This window comes from Oculina patagonica, chromosome 9 (assembly GCF_052425735.1).
Source record: "Oculina patagonica isolate OP01 chromosome 9, crgOcupat, whole genome shotgun sequence".
In the NCBI taxonomy this organism is placed as follows: domain Eukaryota; kingdom Metazoa; phylum Cnidaria; class Anthozoa; order Scleractinia; family Oculinidae; genus Oculina; species Oculina patagonica.
The window spans coordinates 19,058,824-19,079,032 of NC_135766.1; positions in this window are offsets into that span (position 1 = coordinate 19,058,824).

Sequence of the window (20,209 nt, forward strand, 5' to 3'; positions counted from 1 at the left end):
AATCATTCATACGATCCAGAATCATCCATACGAACAAAAATCATTCATACGATCCAGAATCATCCATACGATCCAGAAACTTCTATTGACTTTGACCTTCACTTACTTCTGATGACGTCATTGAATTTAGGTCATTGAATTTACGTCATCGTTTACGTCATCGAGCACACAGAATCTAATATACGAATATACTGACCAATAACATGACTTATTATATCTCGCAGATAGTACACGTGCTGTGATTGGTCATTATCTTTCTTTACGGCCCGCTCTGCTGTTTGAATTGAGATATTTTTCATTTGTTTAAATTAAAGCGAGAAATATTCTTAACACCTATTTAACCCCATTTTCTCGGTCCGTACTGTAAGCATTGGATCCTCGTTAATTACTGTCGATTTAAAGCCCAAGCACTTGGGCGATAAATCGACTGGAAAAACTCGGTCTTTATCTTAAGATACGGACCTCAAAATCGATTATTATCTGGTGCGAACCGTATCTGGTGGAGGGGGACAGGGGGCGGGAGAAGACAAGGCGGGAAGCGAGATTTCAAAGGTGGCGGAAACACAGAGTAATTGAAAAAAATTCTCAAAAGTACGTAATATTTAACAATTAGACTACTCGCCCTCGTTTTCTATAGTAGTAATGTACTACACTCTGAGGCAAAAATTTTTGCCACAGAGATTTAGTACATACTACTTCCAGTGCTGAATTTTTGCGCTTGATCTAAAACTGAATTTTTGCGCTGGATTACAAGCGGAGCGTTTCATAGTATTTTATTTATAAAATGCATGAAACTTATGATCAAATATAATAAAATATTATATTTGCTCCTTATCTTAACAACTGAATTTTTGCGCTGGATTACAAGCGGAGCGTTTCATAGTATTTTATTTATAAAATGCATGAAACTTATGATCAAATATAATAAAATATTATATTTGCTCCTTATCTTAACAACTGACACAAGGCTGAAAAACCAACCCTAACTCAACCCTAGGTTCAAAATAAAAAAAACTTCTTATACTCTTTTTCAAAATTTTGGATACAGTGCTTTTAAACAAGCCGAGTTTTTATGCTGTTGTTATTATCATGGTAAATCTCTTGTACTGAATATCTGTTGTGAATTATCTTCTAAAACGATTATGATTTTTGTTATTTTTGAATTCATTTTTTCTTTTTTAAGGTCGGATAATACACTGTTTAAATCATTGTAAATGTTACATAGGTATTTACTTGTTTCATTTTCTTCATTTAATAATTTTGTTAATGGCTTGCAATGTCCATCTTGTTTTAGTTTTTTTTCTAAATATACTAAAGTGTCTAGATTTTCATATACCGAATCTCCGAGTTTTGATAATTCTTTTAATGTTACGATATACTTCAGTGTGTTTATTGCGTCATCAGACATATTTTTGAATGTATCTGCTTTGAAACATATTTTCTTTAAATTTTCCATGTTTATTTTCATGTTGGTCATTTATCTATATATATAGTGTATGTTTTTATTTTTATGCGTTTTTAGTGCGTTTAAAACAAACCTCGTTGACATAATGAAAATCAAAACCTAAGACCATAAGGATATGTTTCAATACATCTTTCCGATATGTATTTTATTGCGCGTTTGTCATATCCAAAGCTGTATACCTTTTCCTCATATTTGTTAACAATTTGTTTACTCTGTCTTGTTATCTTATTTTCATTTACTAATGTGAGTTCTTTGATATCGCCCTTAACCATCTTAATCATATTAGTGTGATTTAGTATCTTGGAATTTTCGTGATTTAATTTGAAACCTTTAATAACGCACTTTTGCTTATTATCGCCATATATGAAACTGTAGTTTTTAGGGCCACCGCTTACGAAGGTACCTTTTATAACATCACCATCTAACTCATCTGTTAAATCGCCTAGCATATCGCCTGTTTCTATTGTCTTACCATTCTGAGATTCAATATACACAATACTATCGGTATCAAAATATAACACCTGTTTATCTAAATAGTCAAGTTTTTCATACAACATTAACCGTGCACTGCTGGTCGTGAAACATGCAATGTATATATTCGTATTATAGCTGTTATCAACAAACTGATCTTTGTAAGTGTAGCTCATTTGCACCATTTCTTCATTTATGAAATTCATGTTTAAATTATCTATTGTGTCATCTAGAACTACTTGGTAAAATTCATTTATATCAGTTACGTATTTACATTGATTCATGTTATTTCGTTGTCCAAATTTACCCCAAAGTGAGTTTAAACACATTTTAGCAATAGCTCGTAATCCCGAATTCTCATGTAATTCACCTAATTCAATGTCTAAATTCGTTTTGACTTTATTTCTGAATATCATTTCTTCTTTGTCATTTTTAAAATTATATTTCGTTGATTCAAGTTTTAGTTTCATGAATTTTTTAATGTATCCTTTGAATAAATCGTAAGATTCCTCCTCAAAATGCCATACTTCATATATTTTTATGATATTATAACCTTTTTCAATGGCTTTATTGACTTCATTGGTTGTCCATGTGCCTATAAATGATCGTTCATTTTCACTATGTTGGCATCTTTCTTGTTGTTTTGATTTAGCACATGATATACACAGAGGGAACATTAGCTTTTCAGCCTTTTCACATTTGATTCTCTGAGGTAGAACAGCATGATATAATTCTCTTGGAGCTAAAATTTTACATTTTATGAATCCATACCATTTTGTATCGTATTTTTCTGGTGATATTATTTTTTTAGGATGACCAATGGGATATTTTTTGTAGAACTGAACCGTAGGATATAAGGAGCAAAAGTCAACGTATTTACCACATTCGCCTTCTTTGAATTTGTACAATAATTTGGTAGCATTTGTACGCCCCCCGTAGAAAGCATCTCTAGGGTTTAGTTGCCCAACCACTTCTCTATACCAATCATTTTTATAATATTTCTGAAAACTTTTATCCTTTTTTAATTTACATTCCCACATTTCAATAAGATTGTAACCAGCAGTTGTTATTTTGTTGTTTTTATCTTGTGTTTTATTATACAAAGTACCCATATCACTTTGATTCTTATTGTTGATAACATCAGACTTGAAACAATCTGGACAACCATGCCAGAAACAACCTTGAAATTCATAAACAGTATTTGTAGATTCACAAAATCCATCTACTTTTAATTTGTTATTGATAACTTTTTCGCCACCTTCTAAGGCATGTTGAATTTTAATATTATTTTTCTTACTTATGTAATCAAGCCATGCAATACTAACTACACTATGGTTTTCTGTTTGAACAACATTATCAACCATACCTATAGTATCTTTTGTCATATAATTCCCTCTATAGATAGCCATACAAACACCGGCTATTGTAATGTATTTTAGTGGGTCAGTATTTTCCTCTTTAATGAAATCTTGCCTGAATTTTAACATACATCTTCTTAATATATCAACATCTGACCTACAGTATTCAATTAATTCTTTTTTGAAATCGAAAACATAATTTTCATTAACACGTTCATCATACCATTGTAAAAATTTCTGTCTATCATGGGTTTTCATTTGATTATACCCATAATGCTTTTTAGAAGGCATCTCTCCTATATAGTTTTGATTACAATTTTTGTTGAAATAATGTGGAAAATATCCTTTTTTCAACTCGTTTAAACCAAACGTTTTAGGAAACGATGATAATGGTTGCTGAATAAAATTTAAACTGTCGATTATTTTGATTCTTAATTGTGGAATTTCCATCATCATAATTTTTGCACCATTGTAAATACAATAAGGTTTGAAACCATTATCTATACACCATTTTAGTATAAAATGACTGTCATACCCTTTGCTATTATGAGCCAAAAGTGTATATCCTTTATATTTATCATTGAGGATTCCGTTACAAAAACTATTAATATCATTGAAGATTGATTCATTACCATTGAAATCATGGCAGATAGCTAAATTAACTTCATGTGTTCCAGTGTTTTGTGTACATTCGAAATCGAAAAATAAATATTTTTCATTATACGTTTTACATGAGTAGCAATAATCTTTTCGAGGTATGTTTTTATTTAATCTGCAAGGGTTTTTGCTATTTTTGATGCAATTTCCACCCTTACACTTGATCTTTTTCATGAAACATTTATGTTTGCTTTCACAATAGCTATTACAATTATTACACATTTTGTAACCACATTTATGTATTTTAATATATGGTTTTAGTATAATTTGATTGCATTTTAAACATTTTGCTACACTGCTACATACTGAATCATCATCTTTTTTCGATCTGTTACTAGTATGGTTTTTGAAGCAAGTATTACCATGAAAAACACGATTGCATTGATTACATGTAACGTCTTTACCATTACATTTATTTCCATCTGGAAAATATTTGAAACAAGATAGACATTTTTGGGGGCATTTGTGTTTATCACGTTTCGTGTAAGCTTTTTTGCAAGAATGGCAGTAATATGCTACATCTAAAAAAGCTGTCATTGATTTTATGACATCATAATGATTCCGTGTTTTGTATAAATAAATTTTGTCTGTTTTACCATTATTGGCTGTATATATGATTTCATTGAACTGTTCAGAATCTATGATATTAATCTCTACATCTAAATGTGATGCAAAGCTATTTACATCTTCTAAAGAATTTCCATAATCGTTAATTTCAACATTAGCATTATTATGAAGTTCTTTGGCTTGAATTTCTTGTAGTTTTCGGCTTTTATTGAACCCATCTTTCAACTGAGTTGTGGTGTAATTTTCAGGGTGTAAATTAGCATAAGCTGTTACAATGGCTCTTGCTAAGCATAATGTATCATTATTTTTTATCGTAATAATACATTGCTTTCTAGTCACTGTTTGTTTTGATAAATATAACCGTCCTTTTCCTGCAGGTATTTTAACAGATTGAATAATTATTTTGCAATTTTCTAAATCTATTTCTTTATACTCCAACGTATTGATTATATCTGAAAGTTGATTTAACTTGAAATCAGAAACTTTTAACAATTTTGTTGAGATAGGATGATCTAATTCATCATTTGAAATTACCAATCTGAATCTATCATTACCTTTTAACTGCCTTTTCTTTATTGTCATTTTAACCATTTTTTCAAATACACTGAAAACATCATTTTTATCACCAATGAAATTTTTGCGTACATTTATTTTAAATTCATTGGTAAAAGCATTAAATTTTTTATTAACTGTATTTCCGATTTCAGTTATTTTGAATAGAGGTTGGTCATTGGATGTTGAATCAAAAATACTGTCATCGAAATTAAATTCATTGAGTGTCCTGTTTAAGGTCTTATCGGTCTTATATTTTTGAATTTTATTGATTACTTTTTGTCTTGTTGAGTTTTTTACAAGATCTATCCATGTATAGCCAAGTGTCTTTGCATCCCTCAGGTAACTTTTTGATAGTTGTTTAAGAGTATTATGGGTTTTTGTTATTGGTTTAGGAGTATTTGAATGAGATTGGTATGTCTTCTTTTTTGGTATTTTACGCGAGTGGGTGGGGCTTTGATTCGGCTTCTGGGGCTCGTGTGCTTTCGGCTCGACCTTTTTGTGCTCGTGTGCTTTTGGTTCGGCTTTTAGTGATAAAATGAGTTTTATAAGGTCGGTTTTAGATAGATTGTTGAGATCAGATTCGTCCATATTAATATTGGTTGAGATATTTTTTTGTGTCATTTTTGTGTACTATATAAAATCACCAAACCTTTAAGTCCTTTTATAGTAAAAATTATTTTTGAGATTTTTTTGGTGCGTTTAAAAGATAACCAGAAATAAATATATTTTTGGTCACCTAAGGCGACAGATAACAGCAATTCATATATACTGTGCTATACAATATATAATTATATAATATTGCTTTATATGTTTTCAACTGGTATTATGTTGTATTGGTCTTCAATAGCCTTGATAACAGTATTTTTAATATGCTTCTTTGTCCTCATGTGTGAGTGCTTTCCAGCGAGCGTGTAGTCATGTTGACATGCATCACATATCCATGATTTGTTTAGCATATATCTGGTCTTGCTTTCCTTAATAGCGTTTTGTCTGTCTTCTTCATTATCGTATTTTTTATTTCGTCCCATTATATATACTATATATTATTTCCTTAAGTGTTTTTTATAGTGCGTTTGAGTGATAGATATAAACATATAATTATTTTCTTTATTAATATATATAGAATGAGTGATATTACATTAAATATCAAACACCTGCCAGAAGCTGATGAAAGCTCGAATGATATAGTCTTCATTAATAAAATGTGGTGTATTCAGAGCATCCTTGAAGCTAATATTTGTATTATTAAAATGCTATCTTCAGACCTTAACAGCAGATCTGAAATATCAAATGAAGACCAGATTGAACATACACAACTGAAACGACGACGTGGAAGGCCTCGTAAGGATCAACATATGTCTTCTCAGAAGCAATGTTTGTGATATAAATACATATTTATTCAGTCTATGGATAGATGCTGGAATCAGAAAAGTTGGTTCGTTTTTTGGTTTTGGCTTAAGTTGACATATGCAAATCAGGGCTGGAACCCCCAACGGTTTTGAAATGATTAATATTTAAAATGCTTCTTCATATGATTTTTTTAACCAATCAAAAGCTACATATTTTGATTCACAATTGTGAAACCAAAATGGAACCAAAATGGAAACCAAAATGGAAACCAAAATGGAAACAAAATGGAAACCAAAATGGAACCAAAATGGAAACCAAAATGGAAACCAAAATGGAAACAAAATGGAAACCAAAACCAAAACCAAAACCAAAATGGAAACCAAAATGGAAACCAAAATGGAAACGATTTTTTTACTCAAAACAGCTGTGCCGTGAAGTTATGTGTGTTATATATATAATGGTTTGTAATTCTGAAATCCACGATGAATTAAAAATTTTAAAAGAACCTATATGCCCTTTATGCGATCAACTATTGATAGAAGGTAACAAGGATGCTGAGCCATGCTGTAGTAAGCAGGATATGTCAAATCAAAACGGTATAAATGTTTGTATTAATTGCGGTTTGGTTCATGGTTCTATTTATTACAATGAGTTCATTGATTTTTACAAGAACAGAAATAAGATATGGCGTAAAAGCATCTATAATCGTAAATACCACATTGAGAATGTTTTAAACGATTTATGTATTAAAAATGGAGTTCAATTGTCTCATGATAATCGCGATAAAATTTATAAAATATTTCATGAGATTGATAGTATTCTTCCATCTATAAATAAACTCCGAAGACGAATGATAAGCACTAAATATATCCTCAGGCAGTTATTTAAATTGCTTGATCTTCCTTTTGAGTTTATAAAGGTTTCAAAATCGATAAAAACGCTTGAATTTTATAATCGATATTGGGCAAATATTTTAGCATTAAAATCGTCCCAGATCGCACGGATTATTTGGTAAATTTATCATCATACTTGAGCAGATACCGATCGATTATTGGACCGGTATCGCATATATAATCGTCAATGCTTTTCATTGTATTTAGGATGCTAGACGGATTATAATCGCCACTTCTCATAGCGCCTTTAATAGAGTTCAAAAGGTGTTGATAGCTTTGGTAAGCATATATGGAGTTATGAATTTTTAGTTCGAGATTCTTATGTATCATCAAAGCCTGAATCAATAATGAAATTGTTGATATTGTGATCAAAGCAATACCACCAGTCGCTATAGAGGAGGCGAATCCGCTTGATGCAAATATGATAGACAATGAATTCCCTAATAATTTCCATTTTTTGAAACGTTTAACAGCCTGCTTGTAAGCCCAACATTTTCGATGATATGTTTGATAATAAGCTTTCAATTCTATAATTTGGTCTTCAGTCAGTTCGCTTGATATATGGTTCCATGTAAATATGCATTTTCGATGTTTAGTCATATATATTAGTTATATATGATTTTTTTGTTTTATCATTTTGTCATTTTAGCATTGCGCTTGTTCTTTATTGTGTAATACAGCTTCCTAATGTTTTGAATTAATCTCTCAATAGAATCAATAATATTGCTAACCAATTTCACTGTTTTCATATAAGTGAATTAGATTAAATCGATTTATTCAAAGAATACATCGTATGTTTTATCTGAAAATTGAATTTTATGATAGATGGGCCCATTTATCGGGTATATATTTTTACTAAAACCGATTCTTTGTACAAAGTAATCTGAAGAAATTTTAATGCTAGATGTATTGATATTAAACCCAGAAAATGTTTGATCAATACTCATAACATTATTGCAAACAGCGATTCTAAATTGATCCTGTATCTTTGTATACCAGAGATTCATATATTTACCTATATAACCATCTCTAATTTGCTCTGTATATGAATCTAGATCATAATCGAGGAATAGCTTATTATGCTCCACTTTAACCCACGGAAAACTAAAGCTATCACCATCGATAAATTCAATTTTAATCCTTTTATTATCACTGGGCTTATAGTCATATTTAAATCCCATATAAAAAGTCCAGTTATCAGCGTGAGTGATATTTGTATTTAAATTAATTTTAAAAACACCAAAAAAACCATTCTTCGGATCAAAATCTGCTAACAATTTTGTGGGATTAAAGACAAGATTATCATTTAATCCAGACAATACAGCTCCGTTGCTATCTGACATGATGAAATTTGATGGATCTAATAAATCAAAAAAGTATTCAAACACCTCATTATAATAACTTTTGGGTTGGAGTGATAATATTTTTGTTTCAAGATAGGCCTTAAGATTATCATTGAAGCTATTCAGTTGTTTATAATTGACGGCTTGGCTATCACTATTTCCCTCTAAAACGCCATAAATAGCTTTATTATCCATATTGATGGCTGTGTTGAAATTAATTTGGTCATTAGCTATATAATATATTTGATCATAAATACTTGGTTCGACATTGGATTGATGGCCAGATATACCATAAACAGTAAAATATGTTTGTAGTTTTTGATCATAAGAGCTTCCAGGCATATTTTTCATGACTATATCAATATATAGGTAATTATTCCCAATGTTTTGACTTTTTGTGAATTGACTTATTAACCTGATATACTTTTGTGTTTTAAACGTTTTTCTGCTAACGTTATGAATAGTTTCTATGGATGATGTGCCATATATTTCCAAACTGTCAGGGTCAATATCATCACTAACCCACATAATCTCAAGAACAGCAGTATATTGATCATTGGTCAATAAATACAGATTTAGTCCAATTCTTGAACTGTAATAGCCTTTAGAATTGTCAAGCAATAATTTCATGTCAACAACCTTTTTATTTACCTTATGTGGTGAATTTTGAAAGGTTACAACATTCCCCAATTCGACATCATCTTCTTGACTCACTTGTGCATTGGGATCATCCATTATATATTTGAATTTATTTTCACCATTAGCTGATTGAACATGACTTTCACCAACATAATCAAGCATGTATTTTTTGTTTACAGCGTCTGTATCATTGCTTGGGTCTTTTAGATGTGTTATATTATACCCACCCATATCGAGATTTGCCTGCATCATGTTACTACCGTGAATATTGAGCCTATTTTGTATGTTTTGAGCTAAACCATTACCAACAACCTTCGTTAAAAAAGTACTGTCGGCATATATTTTGGAAGCCTTGCTCTGAAGGGTATTAGCTAAAATAGCACCTGTTTTCTTCGTTAGAAAAGTATTGTCGGCATATGTTTTATCGGCTTTAAGCGCGTCTCTGGAGTCAATATATTCTTTATTCATTACGTTTGACATATTGCTGTATCCTTGATCAAAATTCGGAACATTTATTATGCTGTTAAACGTTTGTTCGTTATTGATACTAAGATCGGCTTTATTTTGTATTTTACTATCTATTTTTTGTTCAAGGTTGGTGTCCATTAAATCAACGTATTCTTTCGATACTAGACTTGTTTTTTGGTACAATCCGTCATAGTACGGTGCACTGTTGTTTATCGTTGCTTGGTTGGCATCGAAATCGTTTCCAGCAACATCTTTTGTCAAACAATTCAATTTAAGATATCCTTTGTTGACACCTGAAGACAAATCAAGAGCATACGAATCGTAATCGGCGTCGATGGCTACATCGGATTGAGTCTTTAACCTGAATATCTTTTTGTTATCCATATCGAAATCAGCTCCCAGTTGTTTAAAACCAATTGCAGGTTTTGCACTTTGAGAATATTTGGTATGCATAAAATCATTTTCGTCATTAATGTAACCCATTTTATGTTAATATGTTAGATTAAATCTTCTCATCGAAATTTTTTGTTATGAATTTACGTGGTTTATCAATATATAAAAAGCTGAATGGGTCTTTAGTTGCTTGCTCGTATAGCTCTTTTGGAATACTGTTTTCACGGCATATCAGTGCCCTCTCATTAGCACTTGGGAATTCGTAAATACAAAAATGCGAACAGTTAAGTCTTATGTCTTTTTTCGTTTTAAAATAGCTTTGAGACAAATATATCACGCTACAGTTTTTATGTCTCCCTTGTATAAAATAATCGATTAATGGTTTTTGATTTTTATCACAAACATAATCGTCAAATATCACGAGCTTTTGATTATCATCATTTAGTTTAGAAACAGGAATTATTTGGTCGTTACTAGCTTCAATAATGTTATAACCAGCTTCATCGCTTATTGGTTGGAACACATTGATAAGATTCTGGTATTTAGACTGATCTAAATTTTTTGCATATAAATATATTTTATCGAAATATAATAAATTGTAAATCATATGCATTAAAGTATTAGTCTTTCCCATATTACTCGGAGCGCAAAGTAGCATACGAAAACATTGATTTGGCATGAAATCGTATACTTGTTTAAAGTTCGAGACTATATCGTCTTCAGTGTCATAATTTGGTATTTTCATATTATATATATCAGTTATATAATATGAAAGACGCCTGAAAGACTGATGAAAGACCGATGAAAGACTTCTGGAAGACCGATGAAAGACTGATGAAAGACTTCTGGAAGACTGATGAAAGACTGATAATAATCTACACTAATATATATAAATGAGTCTATTAGCTTGGCAAAAAATTGCTGATCAAAAAGAAGAAGTTGAAAATCAAATCAAGAATATTAATAATCAAATAATGTCTTCAAAATTGGCAGATGAATTAGGCCAAATCAAATTCACAAAAATGTTTAAACCAGTAACATCTCGTCTCGATACACAAATTGAAGCAACTAAAAAGTTGAATAATAAAGGGTTAAAAGAGCTTGACCCTCTTCCAGAATTTCCAATTGATGAAGATGAGGATGAAGATGAAATGCCAAATTATCCACCCCCGACACCCATTGATGAAGCTCAAACAGAAGATGAATATGAAATGCCCGATTTTGATCCACCGCCACCCATTGATGAAGCTCAAACAGAAGATGAAGATGAAATGCCCGATTTTGATCCACCACCCTCAATAGAACAGAAGAGAAAAAAATGGGACACAAGTGCTAATCAAAAGGAGTTAGATCGTCAAAGGGAATCTCTCGCCGAAGAAAGGCGTCAGGTTAGTGTTTTATTAGGCAAACTGAAGAAAAGTGGTAAAAATATGATCAAATCTGGTAAATACAAAGGAAAATCATATAATGACCTGTTGGAAATAGATGAAGATTTTACAAACCAAATTGATAGAATTGAAAACCAGTTGTTATTAACTAAGCATAAAATACAACGTATGGAGTACAAACGGGTTCCTTTCTCAGCTTCGGATTTACAGGAAAAATCAAAAAAATTGAAAAAGACCCCCAAAAAAACTAAATATAAAAAAAAACCAACTATAGAGGAATCATTATTTGATAAGATAGATGCTATGAGAAGGGACACAGCGCCTGATTCTGATAGAGAAGACGATGAATGGGAAGGTGGCGGTCTAGCCCATAATTATAAGGCTATTTATTACAGAGACCCTGAAAAACTTATTGAAAAACTGGATGTAATTTGCGGAAGCATTAACGCTGGAAATTCAAGTAATGAAGTAAGAAATCAAGGTGTTACAATATTGGACGAACTGTTAAGAGTGAAAAGAATTACAAAGCGTCTATATGAAAAAATTTATAACAATTATTTTATCTAATTTAAATATATATAATGGAGAAACATTTGATACTTAGTTCATTTAGGGCAAAAAGACAAGCCAATAATTATAATCAGAAAGCACATGATTTTACAATTTATCTTGACCAGCCTTTATTCCTTGATCCAAATAAAAATTATGAGATGGCACTAGACGAAATAATCAGTATGACGTATAGCTGGTATAATATTTCGGCTTCATTCACCAATAATAAGATTAGATATCGAAAAACAACAGGTAGTGATACAAGTTTTAAAAATGTTGAATTTCCTAATGGCATGTATTCATATAGTGATATTGATACTTTTTTAAAAAATACAACTGGTAAAGATGGCGATGATTATCCATTTTTAGTTACGTTTGATTTATCATTATTTAGAACAATAATAACCATACAGCCAAATTATGAATTAGATCTATCTGTATCAGACTTTAATATGATACTGGGTTTTGATAAGAAAATTTTAACTTCAGGTAGTAATATAAGTGACAAAATACCTGATTTAACAAGGAGCGTTGATATGATATGTATTCATTGCGATTTGACTAAAAGATCCTTGACAGATGAATCAAGAGACGTTTTATTTTGTTTTAGTATTATAGCACAAGGAATTCGTAGGTCATTTCCTTTCACTCTTGAACCGAGAAGATTGAAATTTTCTCCAATTAATAAAAATAGCATTGATTCAATTCGAATATATATAACCGATTCGTATAATCGTCCCATTGATTTAAATGAAATCGATACGGCGTTTCATATCGTTATCAAAGAGGTGAATTAATCTAAACTAATAATATAAAATGAATCGAGTATACGAATGGTCAAAATTTTATAACCCTAAAAAAGGTTTATATCAATATCGCCATAAAGGATCAGGTTTAATAACTAATGATTTATCAAATATCGGACAATATGCTAAAAAAATGATAAAAGATATCAATAAATCACCAATAATCAAAGCACAAAAGAAAAGTTTAAAAACCGTGTTAAATAGAAGTGAAAAAGCTGGGGATCTTATTTTAAAACGATTAGCACAATTGAAGTAAATTATATAATCTAATAATATAAATGAGTTTCAGAAGCATAGAAAATGTTGAAAAAGTTGATTATCTCCGATTCAATCTGCAAACACCTATTATTCGACCTGCAAATGGGCTATATCAGGAAAAAACAGGGTATATATTCAATATGACTGATAGGTCTAGTTGGTTTGATTGGTATAATGGGTATTTTATCGTGAAATATAAACTTGAGAAAAAGGCTGATGGATCGAACATTGCGGTCAATGCTCTAGAAACACCTGCGCTAACGTCAACGATAAATGATAGTACCAGTATTATAAATCACATTATGATAACTTCAGGAGGTAAAAAACCTTACGATGGTAATGACTTGCATAAAATCTGTTTCATAAAAGGATTGCTTGAATTCTCTGATGACTATAGTCGTACAGTAGCTACCAATTTCAATTGGTATCTCGACGATAGAGCTGTATTAGCGGGCAATTTAACAACAGCCCCAAAAGTAGGAGCAATTAAAAGAGCTGAATTGTGTTCACAATCAAAAGACGTATACGCAATAATTCCGTTAAATAGGTTTTCAATTTTTCAAGAACTCCGCGATAAAATGATACCACCTATGCAAATCGAACTAAACATAACACTAAATGATGATAGAGAATTTATTTATAGAGTTGATGGGGATGAAACACGGTATGTTGTTCTAGATTTTCAGTTATGGTTACCACGTTTGAACTTTACATCAGCAGGACAAAAATTAGTGAATAGTAGTTTTTTAACAGCAACAAAATGGACATATTTAAGAGAATTTATTAAACATTCATCGCCAACAAATGCTATTTCCGGAATATATCAAATTACACCAGCTATTAAAAATGCAAAACATGTTTTTGTATATCTACAAAGAAACAAGTCAAATAATGAATTAGAAAATCCCTTTATTTTTGATACTTTTAAAATAAATGCGGGTGATAATGCATGTACACTATCTACCTGTCGATTGCAACTTGGAAATTCATATTTTACTCCAGAACTAGAGTATGATTGTGATTTTAAACCAAGATTATATAATGACATTCAAGAATATGCATTTAGAACCAACGACTACAATACAGGAACTCAGTTAAATTTACAAAATTATTCTGAATTATTTCCTGTTATCTATTTCGATTTAAGAAATCATAAGGAATCGGTTACCGATGATCCAAAACAGTTATTGTTTCATTACAGATTGAATGTACAAGCTACTGACGATTACATGATATACGCTGTAGTTCTTTATGAAGAAAAAATTGTAATTGACAAAATTGGGAATGAACTTATTTTTATGTAATATTTAATCTAACACTATTATATATAGAGCAAGACTATGAGCACAAAATATATTTCAACATATATTCCTTTAACAGAAGGCCAAATGAAAAAGCTAGCCAGAGCAATCAAAAATTCAAGTGAAGTGAGTTTATTGATTGATAAGCATCAGATCAAAAAGAAGGGTAATACTGAGTTATACCTTACAGAAAGACAAATAACACGGTATAATAAACTAAAAAGTAAGGGTAAAGGGATTACATTGATTTTATCTAAAACACAAATAAGTAAAATGCGAAAGGTGATTGGAAAAGGAATTCAAGTCACTCCTGATAATCAAGGAGGTACAGGAATGCAAATAGAATACCCTTATTATCCATCACCAAACATTAGAAAACAAAGATCAAAAAACGGTGGTAAAATTAAACTACCAAGTAAGAAAGATGTATTATCTTACAGATCTCCTCCAGTAATAGGATCATATGATAAATTTCTTAGAACAGGTGGATTAGTGCTTCCAAAAAAAAAAATCTTAAAACCGAAAAGAAAGTAAGAAAGCCTGCATTTGTCAAAAAGCCTCTGAGTAATATTGATCTCCTGAGATGGTGTAAGTATTTGGGAATTAATATCACAGGGATATACAGCAGAGACCAACACATGCCTAAAACACATAGCCCGTGTATAATCAATTTAGACAGATATAAAGGTGTCGGTACTCATTGGACTTGTTGCGTCCCTGCTCATAAGAAAGAAACATTGTGGTATTTTGATAGTTTTGGAATGCCTTACCCCAATGAATTTAAAATGAGAGCAGAGACTGATGGAATAAAACAAGTTTTGTATAATAACACACAATATCAACATATTGATTCGGTTCTTTGTGGCTATTATTGTATTTATTTCCTGCATCAAGCATTGGTGTACGATAAAAAGTATCACGATATATTAATGCCATTATCAATGTCTGATACGATGTACAATGAACGTTTTATAAGCAATTATTTCAAAAATATGTAATCATATTATATATAAAATGGTAAAATCGTTTTGCGTACGTGAAAAAATACAAACTAATTCAGTTCCTGGTTCTGAAAAATATGTGAGAACAAAAAACAATCGTTTAATGCTCAAATCGAAATGCGTTTCTTGTGGTATTACTAAAACTCGTTTTGTGAGTGAGAAAAAGGGGCGAGGAGTTGGTGAAACGATTAACAAAAAGGTCGGCGAAAAGATTCCAGGATTTCAACAAGCTCAAGACGTTGCAAGCTTCATAATAGGTATTACTGGTGGTGATAAGGATTTATTTAAAAAGTATTGGTCGGGTGATATCGCAAAAGGTGCCTTCAACACGAAAAACGGATTATTCTCAAAGAAATTCTGGACATCTCCAAGTGAGCATCAAGATCCGTCATGCTCTGGAACCGTTTGGGATAAAAAAGCAGGAAAATGGAGGAATAAATACTGTGATTAATATCTAACATATATATAATGTGTGAATCATACTGCGTTTCATGTAAGAAAAAAACAAATTCAATAAATAAAAAGAAGACAAAATCAAAAAACGGAAAAAATATTGAAAAATCAACATGCTCAATCTGTAAAAACAAAAAGAGTAAATTCATCAAAGGTGAAGGTATCGATATTCATAAAGCTATTCTGAAAGTAGCACCCAAAAAGGGGTTTGTTATACCAGGCCATAAATATACCGGTCCGGGTAATCCTCTTGAAAAACAGGTAAAATGGGATCCAAATACAGGTAAAATACTAAAAATATATCAGTCACCAACTGGTAAAACAGATGCTGTATCGATGCAACATGATGTAGATTACAGCGTCTGTGCAAATAAACCCTCAAAAGATCAGGTTAAATGCAAAAACGAAGCTGATAAAAAGATGGTAAAAGCCCTTGATGCTATCCCATGGAAAGACAGACAATGGGGTCATGCTATTGCAAGGAACACTATTGCTACCAAGGCTAAAGTAGGTATGGGTGTAAAACAAAAGAAGACAAAAAACGGAAAACGGCGTTGAGTAAAAATGATTGGTCTCAACAATTAGCCGATGAGTTACATAAGCCAATCAGACGAAAATTTAAAACTAGAAGAGTAATATCAAATGGAATTGACGACATATGGTCTGCTGATTTAGTTTTTATGGATAAACTTTCAAAATGGAATAAAGGTTATAAATATCTATTGACTATAATTGACGTATTCAGTAAATCCGCTTGGGCTATACAATTGAAAGATAAGAAAGGTGCATCAATAACTAACGCTTTCAACAATATTGTCATTAATGACAAGCGTAAACCTGAATATCTCTGGGTCGATAAGGGATCTGAATTTTATAACAAAACATTCAAGGAATGGCTAAAGCAAAATGATATTAACATGTATTCTACTTTTAATGAAGGTAAAGCTGTTGTTATTGAGAGATTTAATAGAACTTTGAAAAATAAAATGTACAAACAGTTTACTATTCAAGGTAATACACAGTATCTTGAAATGCTACCAAAAATAGTAAAAGAATATAATAATACAAAACATAGCTCTATCAAAATGACACCCATAGAAGCTTCAAATAAAAAAAATGAAGGAACTGTTTACTTTAACCTATACGGTGATATGAAAACATCAAAACAGAGACCGAAATTCAAAATAGGTGACAAGGTCCGAATATCTAAGTATAAACGAATTGTTTTCGATAAGGGTTATACACCGAATTGGAGTGAAGAAATGTTCGTAATTACTAAGATCCAACATACTAATCCCATTACATACAAATTGAAAGATCTCAATAATGAAGACATACAAGGAAGCTTTTATGAACCTGAATTATTAAAAGCAAAACAGGATGTATTCAGAATTGATAAAGTGATCCGTAGAGATTATAAGAAAAAACAAGCTTTAGTTAAGTGGAAAGGATACAGTGATGACTTCAACAGTTGGATTCCAATCAAGGATTTAAAAGATATATAAACAATTTTTAATTTTATTTATGGAGTATATGTTAAGAGTGCCTTAAAATCAATTATCAAGTATTACACATGCAAATAAAAATATTAAGTATAATATTTTTATAAATCAGTATTTGATTACAAAAAATATTTTAGGACATACATTCATTTTAAAAAAACATTGAATTTATCAACAACTAATTTTTCATCCAATTGATCTTCATTATAAAAAAAGGTATCAATATTTATAATACTACAGCCGTTATCAAAAAGCATTTCGACAATATCTAAATTAAACAAATTTGATATTACGTAATTAGTATCTTTATAATTATCAAAATATGCTTCAATATAATCAGCCCATGGGTTAGCACCACCATCCATAACAACTACACTCTTTGGCTGATTAAATACCATGTGCTTGAAATTAAATTCATCTTCTAAGATTTTAGCAATTATTTTAATATCATTCGATCTATCATTTTTATCCGAGGTTAAACCGATTATAAATCTTTTATCATTCATATATATATATATTACAAAGAGATTTTATTTTTATATGGTTTTATGCGTTTTTTCCTTAAGGGCGATATCAAAGAACACATATAATGATTTTAAATTATATTTTAAATTAGTATGAATATTACTGATATAACTTTTAGTAAAAAACGCATAAAACCATATAAAAATTTCTAAAGTATATATATATATAAATGGTTGAAGTCCGGAGATATTTTACTGAAAAGGACAAAATGGATGCAAAAAGAAGATCGAAAAGAGTATATGCTTCTAAAAAGGAATGGTTTTGTGTTATTTGTAATAATTATAACTATAAACTAGCCGGTAAATGGAGACATCTTTTAACACAAAAGCATATTAATAACAGCATCATTTACAACAAAAAATCATCTTCTTTATCTCTGTGAACAGCGACAAACCCTTCTCAAATCCCTCCTCTACAGTATCCAAATCCATTGTAGATAAATTCTGTTTAAATTCATCAAGCTTCATATTAATATCAACTTTTGGTGTCTGATACAGCTCCAAACATATCTGATAAGACTCTGATATCACCTCGGTTGCATGTATTATTTTCTCTTCCAATTGCGCTTGTGTGTAAACCATGGTGAAATAACTGCTTCTAAAACCCAACCAACTTTGAAACCAATTCGGAAAAATTATACATTTAAGAAACAATTTTGGACAAAAAAATGAAAGCTCTGATTGGCTGAAAAAATCAAAAAGTAAATATTATTGTGTTGCTATATATAGTTGCCAAAATAGAAAATGCTTTTTGAATTTTCTTATGACCTTGGATAAGAAGTATTTAATTATTAATAATATGATAACAGTGGGAACCAAATCTGATTTTTGCATATGAAAAGGCAAGCAGGAATAAAAGAGTTGATTTTAAACGCACTGAATTTTTAAAAAAGAGTATAAGAGATTTTTTTATTTTGATTAAAGGGTTTAGCAAGGGTTGGTTCTGTGATTTGATTCTAAGATTTAGTTCTATTTTTGATTCTATTTTTTGAATCCATTTTTCAAATCCATTTTTGGATCCAGTTTTAAATCCATTTTTGGATCCAGTTTTAAATCCATTTTTGGATCCAATTTTAAATCCATTTTTGGATCCAGTTTTAGAAGATAATTCACAACAGATATTCAGTACAAGAGATTTACCATGATAATAACAACAGCATAAAAACTCGGCTTGTTGAAAAGCACTGTATCCAAAATTTTGAAAAAGAGTATAAGAAGTTTTTTTTATTTTGAACCTAGGGTTGAGTTAGGGTTGGTTTTTCAGCCTTGTGTCAGTTGTTAAGATAAGGAGCAAATATAATATTTTATTATATTTGATCATAAGTTTCATGCATTTTATAAATAAAATACTATGAAACGCTCCGCTTGTAATCCAGCGCAAAAATTCAGTTGTTAAGATAAGGAGCAAATATAATATTTTATTATATTTGATCATAAGTTTCATGCATTTTATAAATAAAATACTATGAAACGCTCCGCTTGTAATCCAGCGCAAAAATTCAGTTTTAGATCAAGCGCAAAAATTCAGCACTGGAAGTAGTATGTACTAAATCTCTGTGGCAAAAATTTTTGCCTCAGAGTGTAGTACATTACTACTTTCTATGAGCGAATAGTCAACGAGACGAAGTCGAGTTGACTATTGCTCATAGAAAACGAGGGCGAGTAGTCTAATTGTTTTAGTAGAAACTCTCAAAGATTGCATTCCAAAAGTTATCATTTTATGTACTTTTCAGCCAAAAGTCAAGAAAAAATCAGCTCTTCAAAAAGCAACGCGCGATCGTTTTCTACACTAGAACAAGGAAATCGTCTCCGTTAGCAAAGACATTTACCCAAGCGTCTAAACTTGGTGCTTTCTCTTCAAGTGGGCGAATAGAGCAAGGACTTTAACTTTGACCTTCACTTCCTTCTGATGACGTCATTGAATTTACGTTATCGTTTACGTCATCGAGCACACAGAATCCAGTATACGAATATCCTGATCATACACATGACTATCTCGCAGATAGTACGCGAGCTATGATTGGTCATTATTTACTTTACGGCCCTCTCTGCTGTTTGAATTTGAATGTTTTCCTCTGTCCAGAGCGAGAAAAAAAAATAAACACCTTTTGAACTCCGTTTCTCGTTCCGTACTGTAAGTATTGAGTTCTCGTTATTTTCGGTCGATTTATAACCCAAGCACTTGGGCCATAAATCGACAGGCAAAAGTTCGGTCTTTGTCTTACAATACGCTTAACGGGGAAAGGGGGACAGAGGGCGGGAGGG